At 38.9% G+C, this 15,925-nt stretch overlaps 1 pseudogene; it reads left to right on the top strand.

The window, feature by feature from the left end:
- Positions 1-15,565: 15,565 nt before the first annotated feature.
- Positions 15,566-15,644, top strand: LOC136143955 (U4 spliceosomal RNA; annotated as a pseudogene).
- The last annotated feature ends 281 nt before the right edge of the window (positions 15,645-15,925 follow it).

Here is a 15,925-nt window from a genome sequence, read left to right as displayed (position 1 = left end):
TTTGACCACCACAGGTCCTCATTGCTACCCAGTGGGTTATTGTTTTTAGATATTTTCACTGAGTAGCAAAGAACACCAGGATTCCTTGGAGAAATGGTTGTTTCCATGTTAATACAAGGTAAGGCTAGAATATCTTTTAATACCAGATAATAGAAAAACTACCATTGATACTGGGGTTGAATCAAAGGGATTTAGAACCAACTTGAATAGACGTTCATTGGCCAACAATGAAGAAATTTGAGTAATAGTAAGGATGGTAATCACAAGGTGTAAAAACAGTGTAAAGGTATTTAAAATCCATGAGTTCATGGTGACACATAGCTTCACCCTGAGGGAGAAGGTTTTGGTACATACTTACAGGCTAGGGAGGTGCTCCCACGGAATATAAGCAGGGAGACACTATTCTTGTGAACTCACTTGGGATCATTACAGCTTGACAAGACTCCCTAGGAAGGAGCATACACATTTGTCAGGAGCCCTGATTATTGCAGCTCTTGCCCAGAGGCACCTCCAGATCTCTTGGTTTGGAGGCCATCAGGATTACAATTGCAGTTCCACAGGACTGTACATATCTGCACACTTTTTTTTTACATTTTTTTTTTTATATCTGCACACTTTAAGAGCTGCCCAAGAGTTTGTCACCCAATCAGCCTGAGACTAGGTGTCAAACGATATTCCTCTCCTTGAAACACTGACAGCACACCCTCAACAGCAGGGTTATATTAGGAATAAATCAGGTAGTATAGGCAACAACAAAGATTTGAGAGACAACCAAGAGCTAGGTCAGAGTTGAATGAGAAGGATTATCACAAACACAAGACCACTCCTTCAAGACAGAGAGGCAAAGTTTTTCCTGATGCATAGAAACAAACACAGAGAGGTAAGCAAAATGAGAAAACAGAGAAATATGTTCTAAATGAAAGAATAGAACAAAACCTTAAAAAGGGCTTTGATAGGGAGATTAGTAATCTACCTGAGAAAGAATTCAAAGTGATGGTCATAAAAATGTCCATTAAACTTAGAATAAGAATTAATACGGTGAGAACTTCAACAGAGTTAGAAAATACAATAAAGAACCCACCAGAATTAAAGAATACAATAACTGAAATGAAAAGTACAACTAAAGGGATACAAAAACATATTAGGTGATACAGAAGAATGAATCACCAATCTGGAAGACAAGGTGGTGGAAATCATTCAATCAAAACAGCAAAAAGAAAAGAGAATTAAAAAAAAATAAAGATGATTTAAGGGATCTCTGGAACAACATCAAGCATATTTACATTTACATTACAGGAGTCTCAGAGGAGAAGAAAGAAAGTGGCAGGAAACCTATTTGAAGAAATAATGACTGAAAACTTCTCTTCAAAGAAAAGACAAAGAGAGGAAGAAAAGAAGAGACAGGTTATGAGAACAACCAGAAAACAATGAACAAAATAGCAATAAGTACATATTTATCAATAGTTACTTTAAGTTTGAGGACTAAATTCTCTAATCAAAAGACATAAGGTGGCTGAATGAATAATTTTTTAAAAATAAAACCTATCGATATGTTGTCTACTAATACTAAATTCAAAGACACGCTCAAGCTAAAAGTGAATGGATGGAAAAAGATATTCCATGAAAATGGAAAGCAAAATAAAGCTGGGTAGCAATACTTAGATTCAATAGACTTTAAAGTAAAGACTGCAACAAAAGGCAAAGAAGAACATTACATAATGATAAGGGGGTCAATTCAGCAAGAAGACATAACATTTGTAAATATTTATGAACCCACATAGGAACACTTAAATATACAAAGGAGATATTAACAGACATGAAGGGAGAAAATTAGAGTAATACAATATTAGTATGGAACTTTAATACCTCCACTTGCATCAATGGATAGATCATCCTGACAGAAAATCAATAAAGAAACATTGGCTTTAACACATCAGATTAGACAGACTTAACAAAAATGCATAGAACATTCCATTCAAAAAATGCAGAATACATATTCTTTTCAAGTGCACATGGGAAATCCTCCAGGATAGAATGCATGTTAATCCATAAAACAATTTTCCATAAATTTAAGAAGACTGAAATCATATCAAGCATCTTTCCCAACTACAACATTATGAAGCTAGAAATCATTATAACAATAAAACTGGAAAAAACACAAACACATGGAGGCTAAACAACATGCCATTAAACAACCAGTTGGTCAATGAGGAGATAGAAAAATACATACAGACAAATAAAAACAGAAACAAAATGGTCCAAAATCTATGGGACATAGCAAAAGCAACTCTAAGAGGAGAGTTGATAGAGTTACAAGCCTATCTCAAAAACTAAGAAAATTTTCAAATAAACAATGTAATTTTGTATCTAGAGGAACTAGAAAAAGAAGAACAAACAAATCTAAAAGTTTATAGAAGGAAAGAAATCATAAAGACCAGATTTTACAAATAAATAAAATAGAGACTAAGAAAATAACAGAAAGATCAACGAATCAAAGAGCTGGTTCTTTGGAAATATAAATAAAAGTAGCAACCCTTTAGCCAGACTCATCAAAAAAAGACAGAGGCCCAACTAAGTTATATCAAAAATGAAAGAGGACAACTTACAGCTGATTTGTGAAAATTTAAGAAGACTGAATCAACTTACAGCTGATTTTGTGATTACCACAAAAATGCAAGGCATCATAAGAGACTACTCTGACCAATTATACCCAAAAAATTGAACAATGTAGAAGAAATGAATAAATTCCTATGAACAAGCAATATTTCAAAACTGAATCATGAATAAATAGAAAATTTGAATATACCAACTACTAGTAATGAATCAGCAATTAAAAACTTCTCAAACAGACAAAAGTGCAGGACAAGCCTGCTTCAGGGTGAGTGCTACCAAACATTTAAAGAAGAGATAATACCTATCTTTCTCAGATTATTCTGAAAAACTGAAGAGGAAGAAATGCTCCCAGATTCATCTTATGAGGTCAGTGATACCCTGAAACTAAAACCAGACAAAGACATTACAAAAAAAGAAAATGACAGGCCAATATCCTTGATGAATATAGATGCAGAAATCCTCAACAAAATATTATCAAACTGAATTCAAAAACATATTATAAGGATCACACACCATGATCAGATGGGGTTTACTCCAAGGATGCAAGGATGGTGCAACATCAGCAAATCAATCAACATGATACACAACACCAACAAAACAAAAAATAAAAATCATCTGATTACTCAATAGATGCAGAAAAAAAGCATTTGACAAAACTGAACATCCATTTATGGCAAAAACTCTCAACAAAGTGAGTAGAGAGAGAGTGCACCTCAGCATAATAAAAGCCACGTATGACAAACTCACAGCTAACATCATACTCAATGATAAAAAAGTCAAAAGCTTTTCTTTTAAGAACAGGAACAAAGCAAGCATGCCACTCTTACCACTTTTATTCAACATAATGTTGGAAGTCCTAGCCACAGCAATTAGGGGAAAAAAATAAGTAAAGGGCAATCAAATTAAAAAGAAGCAAAACATCACTCTTTATAGATGACACACATGATACTATATACAGAAAAACTTAAATATTCCATCATAAAACTACTATAAGTAAAACATGAATTCAATAAGGTTGTAGGATACAAAATTAATACACTGAAATTGGTTGTATTTCTTTACATTAATAATGAACTCTCAGAAAGAGAAACTTAAAAAGTAATCCGATTTACAATTGCATCAAAAAGGATAAAATACCTATAATAAATTTAATCAAGGAGGTGAAAAATCTGTAAAATTAAAGAGTGATGAAAACATAGAAGAGGACACAAATGGTAAGATACATTGTGCTCATGCATTTGAAGAATTAATATTGTTAAAATGTCTATAATACCCAAAGCAATCCACAGATTCAATGCAATACTTATCAAAATACCAATGACATTTTTTCAAAGACCTATAACAAAGAATCTTAAAATTTGTACAGAACCACAAAAGACCGCAAATAACCAAAACAACTGAGAAAGAAGAACAAAGCTGGAGGTATCATGCACCCTGATTTGCAAAGTACCCTAAAAAATGATAGTAATCAAAACAGTCTGATACTGGCGCAAATGGAACAGAACATAGAGCTCATAAATAAAGCCATGGTTATATGGCCAATTAATCTATGACAAAGAAGGTAAAACTATACAATGGAGAAAGGACAATGTATTCAATAAATGATGCTGGGAAAACTAGATAAATACATCAGATTTTGGACCACTATCTTACAACATATACAAAAATAAATTTTAAAATGGATCAAATGTAAGACCTGAAACCATAAGACTCTTAGGAAAAAAAACATAGGCAGTAAGCTCTTTGATACTGATTTCAGCAATATTTTTTTTGACCTCTCCTCAGGCAAGAGCAACAAAAGCAAAAATAGACAGGACTACATGACACTAAAAATCTTTTGCACAGATAAGGAAACCAAAAACAAAAATGAAAAGGCAACCTACTGAAGGGGAGAAGATATATGCAAATCACATATTTGATGAGAGGTTTATATCTAAAATATATAAATAATTTATACAATTTAATATAAAAAAGAAAACAACCTAATTAAAAAATGGGCAGAAGATCTGAATAGACCATTTTCAAAAGAAGACATATAGATAGTCAATAGGCACCTGAAAAGATGCACAGCATCACCAGTCATCAAGGCAATGCAAAGTAAAACCATAAAGAGATCTCACCTCATACCTGTCAAAATGACTAGTAGCAAAAAGACAAAAATAAAGACAAGTTTTGGTGAGGATGTGGAGAAAAGGGAATCCTTGCATACTGGGAATGCAAACTGGTATAGCCACTATAGAATATAGTATTGAGTTTCCTCAAAAAATTAAAAATAGAACTAAGATAAGATACAGCATTTTCACTTCTGGAAATTTATTCAAAGATAATGAAAACACTAACTTGAAAAGATAGATGCAACTGTATGCATATATCCTTTGCAACATTATTTACCATAGCTAAGATATAGAAACCTAAGTATCTGTTGACAGATGAAAGGATAAAGAAGATATTAGTAAATACAGTTGGTATTCTATCACTCAGCCAAAAAAAAAAAAAGAAAAGAAAACTTGCAGCAACATAGATGGACCTAGAGGCTATTATGCTAAGTGAAATAAGTCAGACAGAAAAAGACAATTATCATATGTTTCTCATATACATGGAATCCAAAAACCAAAACAAACAAAACAGACTCATGGAGAACAAAATGGTGGTTTCCAATGGAAGGGTGTTGGGGGGCAGCTGAAACGAGTGAAGGGGATTCAGAGGGACAAACTTTGAGTTGTAAAAAAATTAAATCACAGAGATGTAACGTACAGCGCAAGGAAAAAAGTCAACAACTCTGTAATAAGTTTGTATGGTGACAAATGTTAACTGGACACCGTTGTAACCATTTAAAAAATGTATCTAAATATCAAATCACTATGATGCACACCTGAAATTGATATTGTATGTCAATTGTACTTCAATAAAAAATACTTGTATATAAAGACAACATTAGACGGATGAAGGCAATCATAAACTTCAAGTGGGAAAAATGAAGAGAGATATACCTATTACAAGGAGAAAAAAAAAACATGAGAGGAAAGTGCTATAGCAAGGACACTTGATTTGAAGATCTCTCTCATTTGAAGATCTCTTCTTCTTTTCTGTGGTCTATTCTTCTTTATTCTCTGGAGAGAATCTTCTCTGTATTTATGATAGCTGTTCTCCATTCTGCCACACAAGATTCATTCTTTTGGCTTTCTCCATATTTCTGGAGACTGCCTCTAGGGATGGTATCACCCAGGCTCCTTTACAGACTGACTTCTGGTTAGGTTTCGTCAGGTTTCTGGGGAGGAGATAGAGGTCAGAGTATTAATTCCATTGTGTTCTCCCTTCCTGGGGCACTGTGGTTTTGACAGTGGTAACTTCCCTTGAGCCCTAGCTCTCACATGACAGCCCTTCCTCTCTACGCTTGCTCTCCCTAAGCTCTAATGAGTTTTTCCTCCGCTAATCCCTTCAACCCTAGGCATGGTAGCAGATTTCCACTGTTGCAAGCTCTACATTCCTCAACTTTTCTTGCATGGTCCTTTCATAAAGGGATTCTTTAAACAATCCCTTCATTCAAGCCTTCATTGTTAAAACATCTGGACCTAATTTCCTGCCAGGAGCTAAACGAATACAGCTCACCTTAGATGCATGCTATTTTTACATATAATTTTCTTTGGTAGTGTAATTTACCCTAATACCCAACTACCTTTTCTTCATCACAAAATCTCTTATATGTCCCGGCATGTAACTTTAGCTTCCCCAGTTTTACTGTTCGGGGAGACACTGCTTTGGGAAAGATCCCTGGTGTTCTCCTTACTTACTGCAAATGATAAAATCCATCCTTCCCTTGATCTATGGCTTTGTTGTGTCAACTGAAGAAAAACGGTACAACATAAAAGTTGAGAATTTTGGAAGACTTTCTGAGGACTTAAACCCAGAAGACATCCTCTTGGATAGCTCTGGTGGGACTTCTCCTGAAGAGGTAAAGGAGAGACCAGGATATGGAAGGATTTTTACAACCAAACCTAGTTGGGATCTTGGGTGGCCTCAGCCTGCAGTGTCTTGAAGTGGGGCTTCAGTTCCCGACCAGAGATTGAAGATAAGTTGTGAGGGTCAGAGCACTGAATCCTAGCCACTATACCAGTGGTCAGTGACATGGCCCCAGTTCTTGAACTTTGCAGAAATAGAATTCCCACAAAGACAGAAAGCAGTGAAACAAAGTATTTATTAGGAAGAGCAGGACAGTACATGTGGACTGACACATAGGCAGACTCAGAGAGCAGTGCCTTTGTGACAGTTTACATCACTTATTTGGAGCATTTCTTCTGGGTTTTCTGGGTTTCCTCTAGTCAATCATTTTTATTTGCCTGGTTCAGAGTCCATGCTTGGTTTATCTCAGGATCCGCCCATGTTTGTGCACACATCTCTTTGCCAAGATGAATTCCACTGAAGAGGCCTATGGGTAGTTGTCATCAGTTAGCATCACTCCCCTTTTAACTTCCAAGGAGGCTTTCTGTGTCTGTGTAGTCAGGGAGGACTCCTAATTTTGAGAATGAGTAATAAGTAGTCTCTTGTCTTCTATCTGGGCAGAGTCCAGCATCTTCTCTTGACTGTCCTGCTATTTTTGTCTTGGAGTATCTACCCTGGGGGATGGGAGGGGTCATCTACCTCCTGCCTCAGTTGGAACATCAAAACATTACTGCTAATTAAAGAAAAACCTGATATCTTCACTTTTCTATGTAGGAGAAGATGCAAGAATCTGAGCTCATTTAATTAATTCCTTTGATATGCACCTACTGTCTAAGGCCTCCGTAGACAGTCAGATGCACAGTCAAGGGAGGCTGCAGTGGCTGATGGTGAACAACATCCTTTGTTTACTGATATGGCAGGCGACATCTTCCACAGTTGTCTTTTGGCTAGACACCCATCAAGAGGCAAACTCAATTTTTAATGTAACAGTCGGTGTAGGAGGTCCACAGATGCATGTAGACCACGCAGTTGATGACAGCCTCCACCTCTGTGGAATAATTCTGAGAAATCTAGGAGCTCATGGTTGACTGGCAATAAAGAGCTAAGCTCAGAAAGTGATGTTGGCTGGCCCCTAAGGCTGAGGATATCTCAGCGGTTGTTCCAAAGGTTGCAAGTGATTAAAACGTTGGAAGGTGGTTGAGGACTGGAGGAAGGAGAGTCTCTGGGTCTGTTCTGTCCAAACATTATTGAAGCAAGAGACAGATCCACTGGACTGTGGACCACACTGCTTCCTGACCATTATTAGATCTGGGAGTGGGCTGTTACAGCTGTTCATAGAGAAGTCACTTTCCTAGAGAAAAATTGGAGTACATTTTCCAGAAGAAAGAAGCCCCCCAAACACTAGATGCTTATGAACAGAGATAAAAAATGATATCCCCTGATGATGAAATTAAAGCTGATCAATACTGTTATGCAAAATGCCTTAAGGGAAGCCTGTTTAGCAAAGCCTCATGCCAGATTCACCTGCGTCTGATTTGAGCTGTACCTGAAAGGGTCAGTTCCCCTGAGTATAGACAGCATCCCACCTCTAATTCGACCTCAGGGCTTTTTTGGCAGAAATTCTTTGGGAGCCTGCTCTGCCAGGTACAGGGCAAACTGGAAGTATTCACCAGGGGCAGCCCTTAACCAAAAGAGGAGAGAAGTTAGTGGATAAAGGCCTCAGACTCCAGCCTTTTTAGAGAACAATTCTGAAGCACATTCTACATGGTGGAGCAGAGGGCTCTTAGCGGGAGCCGCAGTAGCCTGTAAGAGGGTACCCAGCCAATAAGTGGGTCCCTTATTGGATTTTCCTTCCCCATCTCATTTTTCTCCACTCCCTCTCTCGTGCTTCCAGGAATCCCTTCCTAAGTCCTTAAGTCAGTCTCAGCCCAGGAGATATGAAAGCGAAACCCAACTGAGACCTGAAGGCTTGACAGAGCAAGCTATGCAGAGAGCAGGCGGAAGACTGTGGTTTCGAAAAGGAAAGTAGAAGTCTCCCATCAAATAGGAGAAACATGTCAATTTTAGCTCTCTCCAAGGGGAGAACAATGAAAGGAAAATTAAAAGCTCATACAGTGAAGGAAAAACTAAACTGTCTCTCTAGTTTTACATTAAGAACCATTATTAGATTAACCATTCCATATGAATAACCATAATTAATTTTGCTAATAAATGTAATGTGTATAATTATTAAAGCTGATTAGCCTTGTTTTCTTCATGCAATGTAAATTTTTTGAAAGCAGCAATTGCTTGAAGCTGATATCTCTAAATTAACCTCAGCATATTTGTATTGAGCATACGCTAAATCCAAAGTACTTTATTAAGTGCTGGAAGACATAGCGGACCTGCTCAAGAGGCCCTCAGCATCTAGTACAGGCAACAGACACACATATCTGGCAATCTTGGGACTAACCAAGGAAACTTTGGGATTACAGGTATAATCCTAGTTCCCTGTGACCTGTCAGTAAAGGGCATATATTTGCTCATCTTTTACTGAGCATACCCTTTATACCAGATCTGTATGAGGGACTGTCTTTTAATTATTATTGTTACTATTATATAAGTACAGAATATTAATGTATTTCTGATAGAGACAGAGTAAAGGAACAAAGTAGGTAATTAAACAGTTAATCCCACTAGAAGATTGTAAGCAAAGAAAAGTGTATGGAAGACCCCTGTAAATTAATGATCACTCAAGAAAGCAGGTTTGCCTAACCACAAGACCAAGTAGGCTTGCTTAGCAACAAAACCATATAGCAGAAGCATGAGACACGCCATCCCAAACAATAAAACAATGGTGACATGAGACCCACATCCTATCCAAATGAGCTCAGTAAGTTAATGATTCCTTAGGACATGCTCTCTGCACACATAAAAACAGTAATTTATGGAAAGGTGATACTTTAAAATGAAAGACCCTCATTGTACTGAGATCTGAAATAATTTTTCCATCATGCCTGACCTGGCTTGATCCTGGAGGGACAAAAAAACTTCTGTCTCCAATCTGAAGAAGAAGCTGATAATGGAAGGCTGATGTCTACTCAAGAATGAAGAAGGTCTTTCCCCCCTCCCCACTTTTCCATTGATTATAAAACTGTACCTCACTAAGTTTTCAGCTTGTGGCATCCCCTCATCCATCCACTTGTAAGCCTCACAAGTGTCCTATTCTAATAAATCACTTCTTCTCTATCACTTTGCTTCTCGCTGAATTCTTTCTGTGCTGAGACATGAAACACCAGAGCTCCCCAGAGGCCCCAGAAATGCCATCTAGCAGACTTACCTCTGAAGGCCAACTCTTGTTAAAAGTGAGTGAATTCGCTCAATCGTGTCTGACTCTTTGCGACCTCGTGGACTGTAGCCCACCAGGCTCCTCCATCCAGGGGATTCTACAGGCAAGAAGACTGGAGTGGGTTGCCATTTTCTTCTCCAGGGGATTTTCCTGACCCACGGATCGAACCAAGGTCTCCCGCATTGCAGGCAGATGCTTTAACCTCAGAGCCACCTGCAAATTCTCTACCTTCGTTATAAACATCTGAGGGTTCCCCCCACAAAAAAAACCCTCATCTGGTCCTTTTCATGGCCTCTCATCAATATGTTCTGAGGGCTTTGGCGACTCTTCCTCTGGGAAATGCAAACCCACTCTTACAGATTCACAGAATGTTCTCTCTGGAAGGGGTCTTAATGTTTTCTAGTGTTTTCTGTAGAAGTTAGTATATATACTGCATACCAAAATGGATTAGAAGGTTTGTATCTGGAAGTGGCAAACTCCGGGGCTCCAGCTGCCCTAAAGGCAAAGGTGTTCAATCCTTCTGCGTGCTAGTGTGGCTAGATAGGGGAACCCAATGCCTATCAGCTTGCCTATAAGCTGTTTCAGTCAAATTTATGTCACTGGCACAGTTGTTTGAGAATACTACCTTAGAGATTGTTTAGCCTAGCCCAGTAGTTTGTTTGCTTTCCAGACTTTCAGTTTTAGAAAAGTGGGAACCAAGGCCCCAAGAGGTATCATGGCTTACGCAAAAGCACACACTGAATTGGTGTTTCTCTCCATAGTTCCATTTAGAGATGGCTCCTCTCCTTTCACAATGACTTAAGGTCCTTTCACAATGCTCTTAGTTAATTCAGGGAGAGGAGAGCTTATGGTAGGAAGTCAGGGAGAGATGGGAATAGGGAGCAGTAGTATAATTCATGGACAGTTAAATACTGAAACACTGGATGTGAGAGCGTTTCTTTGAGTTTCACGGAGCACATCCTGGATGGGTTTAGGTGCTGAAGCAAGTGAATTATGATGATCCTCCCAAAATAACCTTGCTTTAGAGCTAAAGATATCCAGCCAGGCTCAAGGTTGCACAAGCCTTTTCCCCACAGCTCTTTGCTAATTGAATTAAACCCTTCTTGGCAATAAGTGAGTCTCCTGAAGACTGACCGGAAGGTTCGATTTTGCACATATAATGACTTGGCTTTCCAGTTGCTTCAGGCTGCCTGCCTCAGCTCAAATTCCTCCTTTAGCTACTGTCTCCTTTCATTTTCCTATAATTATTAATGATACCTGATCCCATTACACGCTGCTGGCCTTCCAGGCACACTCTGTTGACTAACACTCATAATTACTGCTAATTCATAGAGGGCAGGGCTCTGTACTGGGCTGATACAACTCAGAGTTCTCATCTACTTTTCAATTTCAACTGCAGTGCCAAAGGACCTGAAGATACTTAAACCAGAAAAGAGAACACTGCATTTTGTCTTCCAGAATCATGTATGTGCTAGAATCAAAGCCAGCAAGTGAATAAAAGTCACAGAATTACAGTTTGTTTTTGAGCAGTTCACCTCCTGTTACTGTGGACTTGCATTTAGTCCCAGAGCTCACTGGGCTTTGTTCTGCCCAGAGTTCACACTTGGCATTTTTCCAAGTTCTGAACCTTTCTCCCATTCCTTCATGGTACTCTGTCTTTTGTGCCCTATTTTCATTAAATTCATAAATAGCTAAAAGTGATATTTCTAAATGCTTTAGAAATGTATCTCTAAATGTATCTCCCTCATAAGTTACATATTTCATAATTCTAAGTTCCTTTGAAGAATTAGAATTTACCTGAGAGAAGTGACTCCCAGGTTGAGAATTTCAGGTAACTTGATGAACCTGCAGCTGGAAATATTTGGGGTAGGCATTTAGTTTAAGTTTTCTTTATTTCACATCAGCCACTCAGGCTGGTGTGAATGAGACATATTGCCCGCCATATCAGTAAACAAAGGATTTTGCAGCCATCAAGTCGTCACAATACAGGTGCCCAGATGGTGAACCCTGAGGGAACTCAGAATGGAGACGAATGGGCTGCCCACTGCCAAGCCCTCAGCCTCTGCAGCCCCTCCCAACTGTGCACCCCAAGGGGACTCAGCATGGAGAAAAGCAGAATACTGGCCCCAGATAGTTGGTTGTCATTGTTCAGTCACCAAGTTGTGTCTGACTCTTTGCAACCCATGGACCACAGCACAGCAGGCTTCACTGTCCTTCACTATCTCCCAGAATTTGCTCAAACTCATGTCCATTGAATGGGTGATGCCATCCAACCATCTCATCCTCTGTCACCCTGTTCTCCTGCCCGCAGTCTTTCCTAGCCTCAGGGTCTTTTCCAAAGTGTTGGCTTTTCGCATCGAGTGGCCAAAGTATTGCGGTTTCAACTTCAGCATCAGTCCTTCCAATGAATATTTAGGGTGGATTTCCCTTAGGAATGACTGGTTTGATCTCCTTGCTGTCCAAGGGACTGTTATGAGTTTTCTCCAGTACCACGGTTCAAAGGCATCAATTCTTTGGTGCTCAACCTTCTTTATGGTCCAACTCTTTATATTCATAGATGACTACAGAAAAACCATAGCTTTGATTAGACAGATTATATATATACATACACACACACATAGACCTTTGACTATATGGACTAGATAGACAGGGTGCACATCAAAGGAATGATTTCAGTAAGTCCAGACTCTTGCATCTTCCCATACATAGAAAAGCACTAAATTCCTTAACTTGAGATATTTAGTTTTCTTTTTTTTTTTTGATATTTAGTTTTCTTTACTTAACAGTAATCTTTTGATGTTCCCTCTACATGATTTTTGTTGCAAGAACTCCTACATATCCTGGCTCACCACCCTCCCCACCGCTGGCCCTTTTGGAGCAGTCACTCAGAGTGATCTGAGAATCTTCTGACTTCAGTCCTCAGAATGTTTGCTGAATAAAACATAACTCTCAACTTTAAGGTTGTGCTTTTTTTTTCAGTTGACACTAGGTAATACTTCCTAGGAAGTGAATAGAAATATTTCACAGTGCTTATGATTCTGCACAAGATGGTAAACTTACATGATTTTGCAAAAAATTAAACCAGGAGCTATCTTATCCTGGAGAGCAGAACTGGCCATGCAGGTCCACGGTGTGAACAATCAGGATGTATGGATAATAAACAGAAAAAGGGACTAACTCAGTTATTTGTTCTGGTTCAACAAGTTATTTGTTTTTGTGGCTGTATGGATACAACACTGATTAAAAATTGTCCATCTCATTTCCGGGAAGAAACAGCAGGATGATTCATAAGGGAAGAAATGTATTAAATCATCATCAGACCAAAGAGATTTGTCAGAATTTGTCAGACATTGTGTCAGAATCACTGCTGTCAATAAATAGTGAAACTTTCAGAATTTGGTTGTCCTCTGAATAAAAGCAGAAAAAATGAACATATGACAAATAGATTTACCTTTGGCAGAAACCATCCAGAGATGGTTTGTAAATGTGTGACTATCAGAGATTCAAGAAACCTCTAAATTTTATCAAGCTGATCAGCGTAAATCATCCAGACAGGAACATTACCAAAGAAAGCTCTGGTCTCTTGAACTGCATTGTAACCCAAACAAGTGAACAAACAGAGAAGAAACAGCAGGTTGTGTTTTGCACGAAGCCCATGTATAGCAGTGTTCTTCTGAAGTTGGCAGTGTAGCTTTTACAGAACCGATTGTTAAGTATTCAAGTAAATTCCACTGGTCTTAAAATCAGCCATGGTGAAAGTGGTTATACCACAGAAATTGGCAGTAGCTATAGAACACGGATTTTGGTTTGCTAGCTTTGTTTAGTGTTCATAGAGTTGGTTTACCCATCCACCACTGTCTAGCTCTCCTGAAGGCAAAGAGAGCCTGTCAGGAAAACATAAATTTGCATCTCTCAGTGAGGCATGTATTGTGTGGAACTGGGACAGCTCACCAGACATTTCCCAGAACTCGGACGGAATATTGCTCCAAGTCTCTTTGCCTCACGTCCATGCTCACTAAGCAACCTTCTGCTTATTTATTTTGTTCTAGTAGATAGACTGGTGTCAGGAGGAGTTCGTTCAAGTCTTGGGGATTCTAAGGAACCATCCTGGAGGACATCTGGGGAAAGGAGGTGAAGATCAAGCCAGGCTGAGCAGGTCTTTCAACTTCAACCAGAGCAGTTTCACTTTTTCTGTTTTACATACTGGTCATACATACACAATCCAAAACAAAACAGTTGCTGGGAGAAAGCATACCACCACTAAAAAAAAAGGCTTCGAAAATAGTAGGCCAGAGTACTCTGTTTGCCAGAAAAGCACATCCCTTATTAAAGCTAATTTATTTTTCTGGATATAATCCAGCTACTTGTGAGTTTACATGTGTGCTGTTGATTCAGTCATGTTTGACTCTGTGCGACCCCATGGACTGTGGCCCGCTAGGCTCCTCTATCCATGGGGATTCTCCAGGCAAGAATACTGGAATGGGTTGCTGTGCCCTCCTCAAGGGGATTCTCCTGACCCAGGGATCAAACCCACATCTCTCACGTCTCCTGCACTAGCAGGTGGGTTGTGGGTTCTTTACTACTAGCGCCACCTGGGGAGCCCACTTGTGAGATTATTTAACCTTAAGTAGCTTCCAATTAACTGATAAAGTTGTGATGCACCAACTGGAAATTCAAATTTCTTGACTTCTCATGTTGAAGACCAGACTCGTTGTGAAGAAATGCCCTTCTGAGATTTTGATCAGGGTCAGGCTGCTGTCCTCTTCAACAGCCCTCTCTTGCATGGGGCAACTTTCTCTTTGCTACAAAGAAACTGGAAAATGTAGTCAATCGGGTGAGCTGAACTTAAGTCATTGGAAGTTTCTGTCTTTGGCTCCTCTTCTAATTACAAAAGTGATCTTATGTCCTTTAAATTATTTTAGGAAAAGCAAAAAGAAGAAAACATTTTTAGGAAAGCAAAAAGAAGAAAATGAGAATCACTTTATCTACCACCCAAAGACAGTCACTATTACTTCTGGTGTATATTCTAATAATTTATACAAATGCATATGTTCACCCACATACACATGACTTTTTTAAGAGGAGTTTTTAAACTTTGAGCTTGCAGCGTAATGACGTTTGACTGATTCTCATCATAGTTTCTGTATCTGTTAATCTATGGATACAGGTTGATCACTACATGAAAGCCTTTTCTCTATATAAAATTCTAAATAAAAGGTAATATAAAAGGTTCAAATTAAAAAAAAATCAAGTAGTTATTTTAGTAGGTAATACATACAGTATAATCTAAAAGCGTAATATTAGTTCAGTTTGGTTCAATTGCTCAGTTGTGTCTGATTCTTTGTGACCTCATGGACTGCAGCATGCCAGGCTTCCCTGTCCATCACCAACTCCCGGAGCCTGCGCAAACTCATGTCTATCAAGTTGGTGATGATGTCCAACCATCTCACCTTCTGTCGTCCCCTTCTCCTCCCACCTTCAATCTTTCCCAGCATCAGGGTCTTTTCCAATGAGTCAGTTCTTCGCATCAGGTAGTCAAAGCATTGGCATTTCAGCTTCAACATCAGTCCTTCCAATGACTATTCAGGACTGACTTCCTTTAGGATGGACTGCTTGGATCTCCTTGCAGTCCAGGGGACTCTCAAGAGTCTTCTCCAACACCACAGTTCAAGAGCATCAGTTGTAAGCTTTGTGCAGTGGCAGTATCGTAGCCAATGAGGTTTATCTGAGCCGTGATTATTGCTAATTGAAAACAAAAGCATCAGTTGTTTGGTGCTCAGCTTTCTTTATAGTCCAACTCTCACATCCATACATGACCACTGGAAAAACCATAGCCTTGACTACACAGACCTTTGTTGGCTAAGTAGTGTCTCTGCTTTTTAATATGCTATCTAGGTTGGTCATAACTTTTCTTCCAGGAGCAAGCGTCTGCACTGCAGTCACCATCTGCAGTGATTTTGGAGCCCCCCAAAATAAAGTCTGTCATTGTTTCCACTGTTTCCCCATCTATTTGCCACGAAGTGATGGGACAAGATGCCATGACGT

The sequence above is a fragment of the Muntiacus reevesi genome, chromosome 10, assembly GCF_963930625.1.
Source record: "Muntiacus reevesi chromosome 10, mMunRee1.1, whole genome shotgun sequence".
Lineage (NCBI taxonomy): Eukaryota > Metazoa > Chordata > Mammalia > Artiodactyla > Cervidae > Muntiacus > Muntiacus reevesi.
This window is presented reverse-complemented; position numbering and strand designations above follow the sequence as displayed.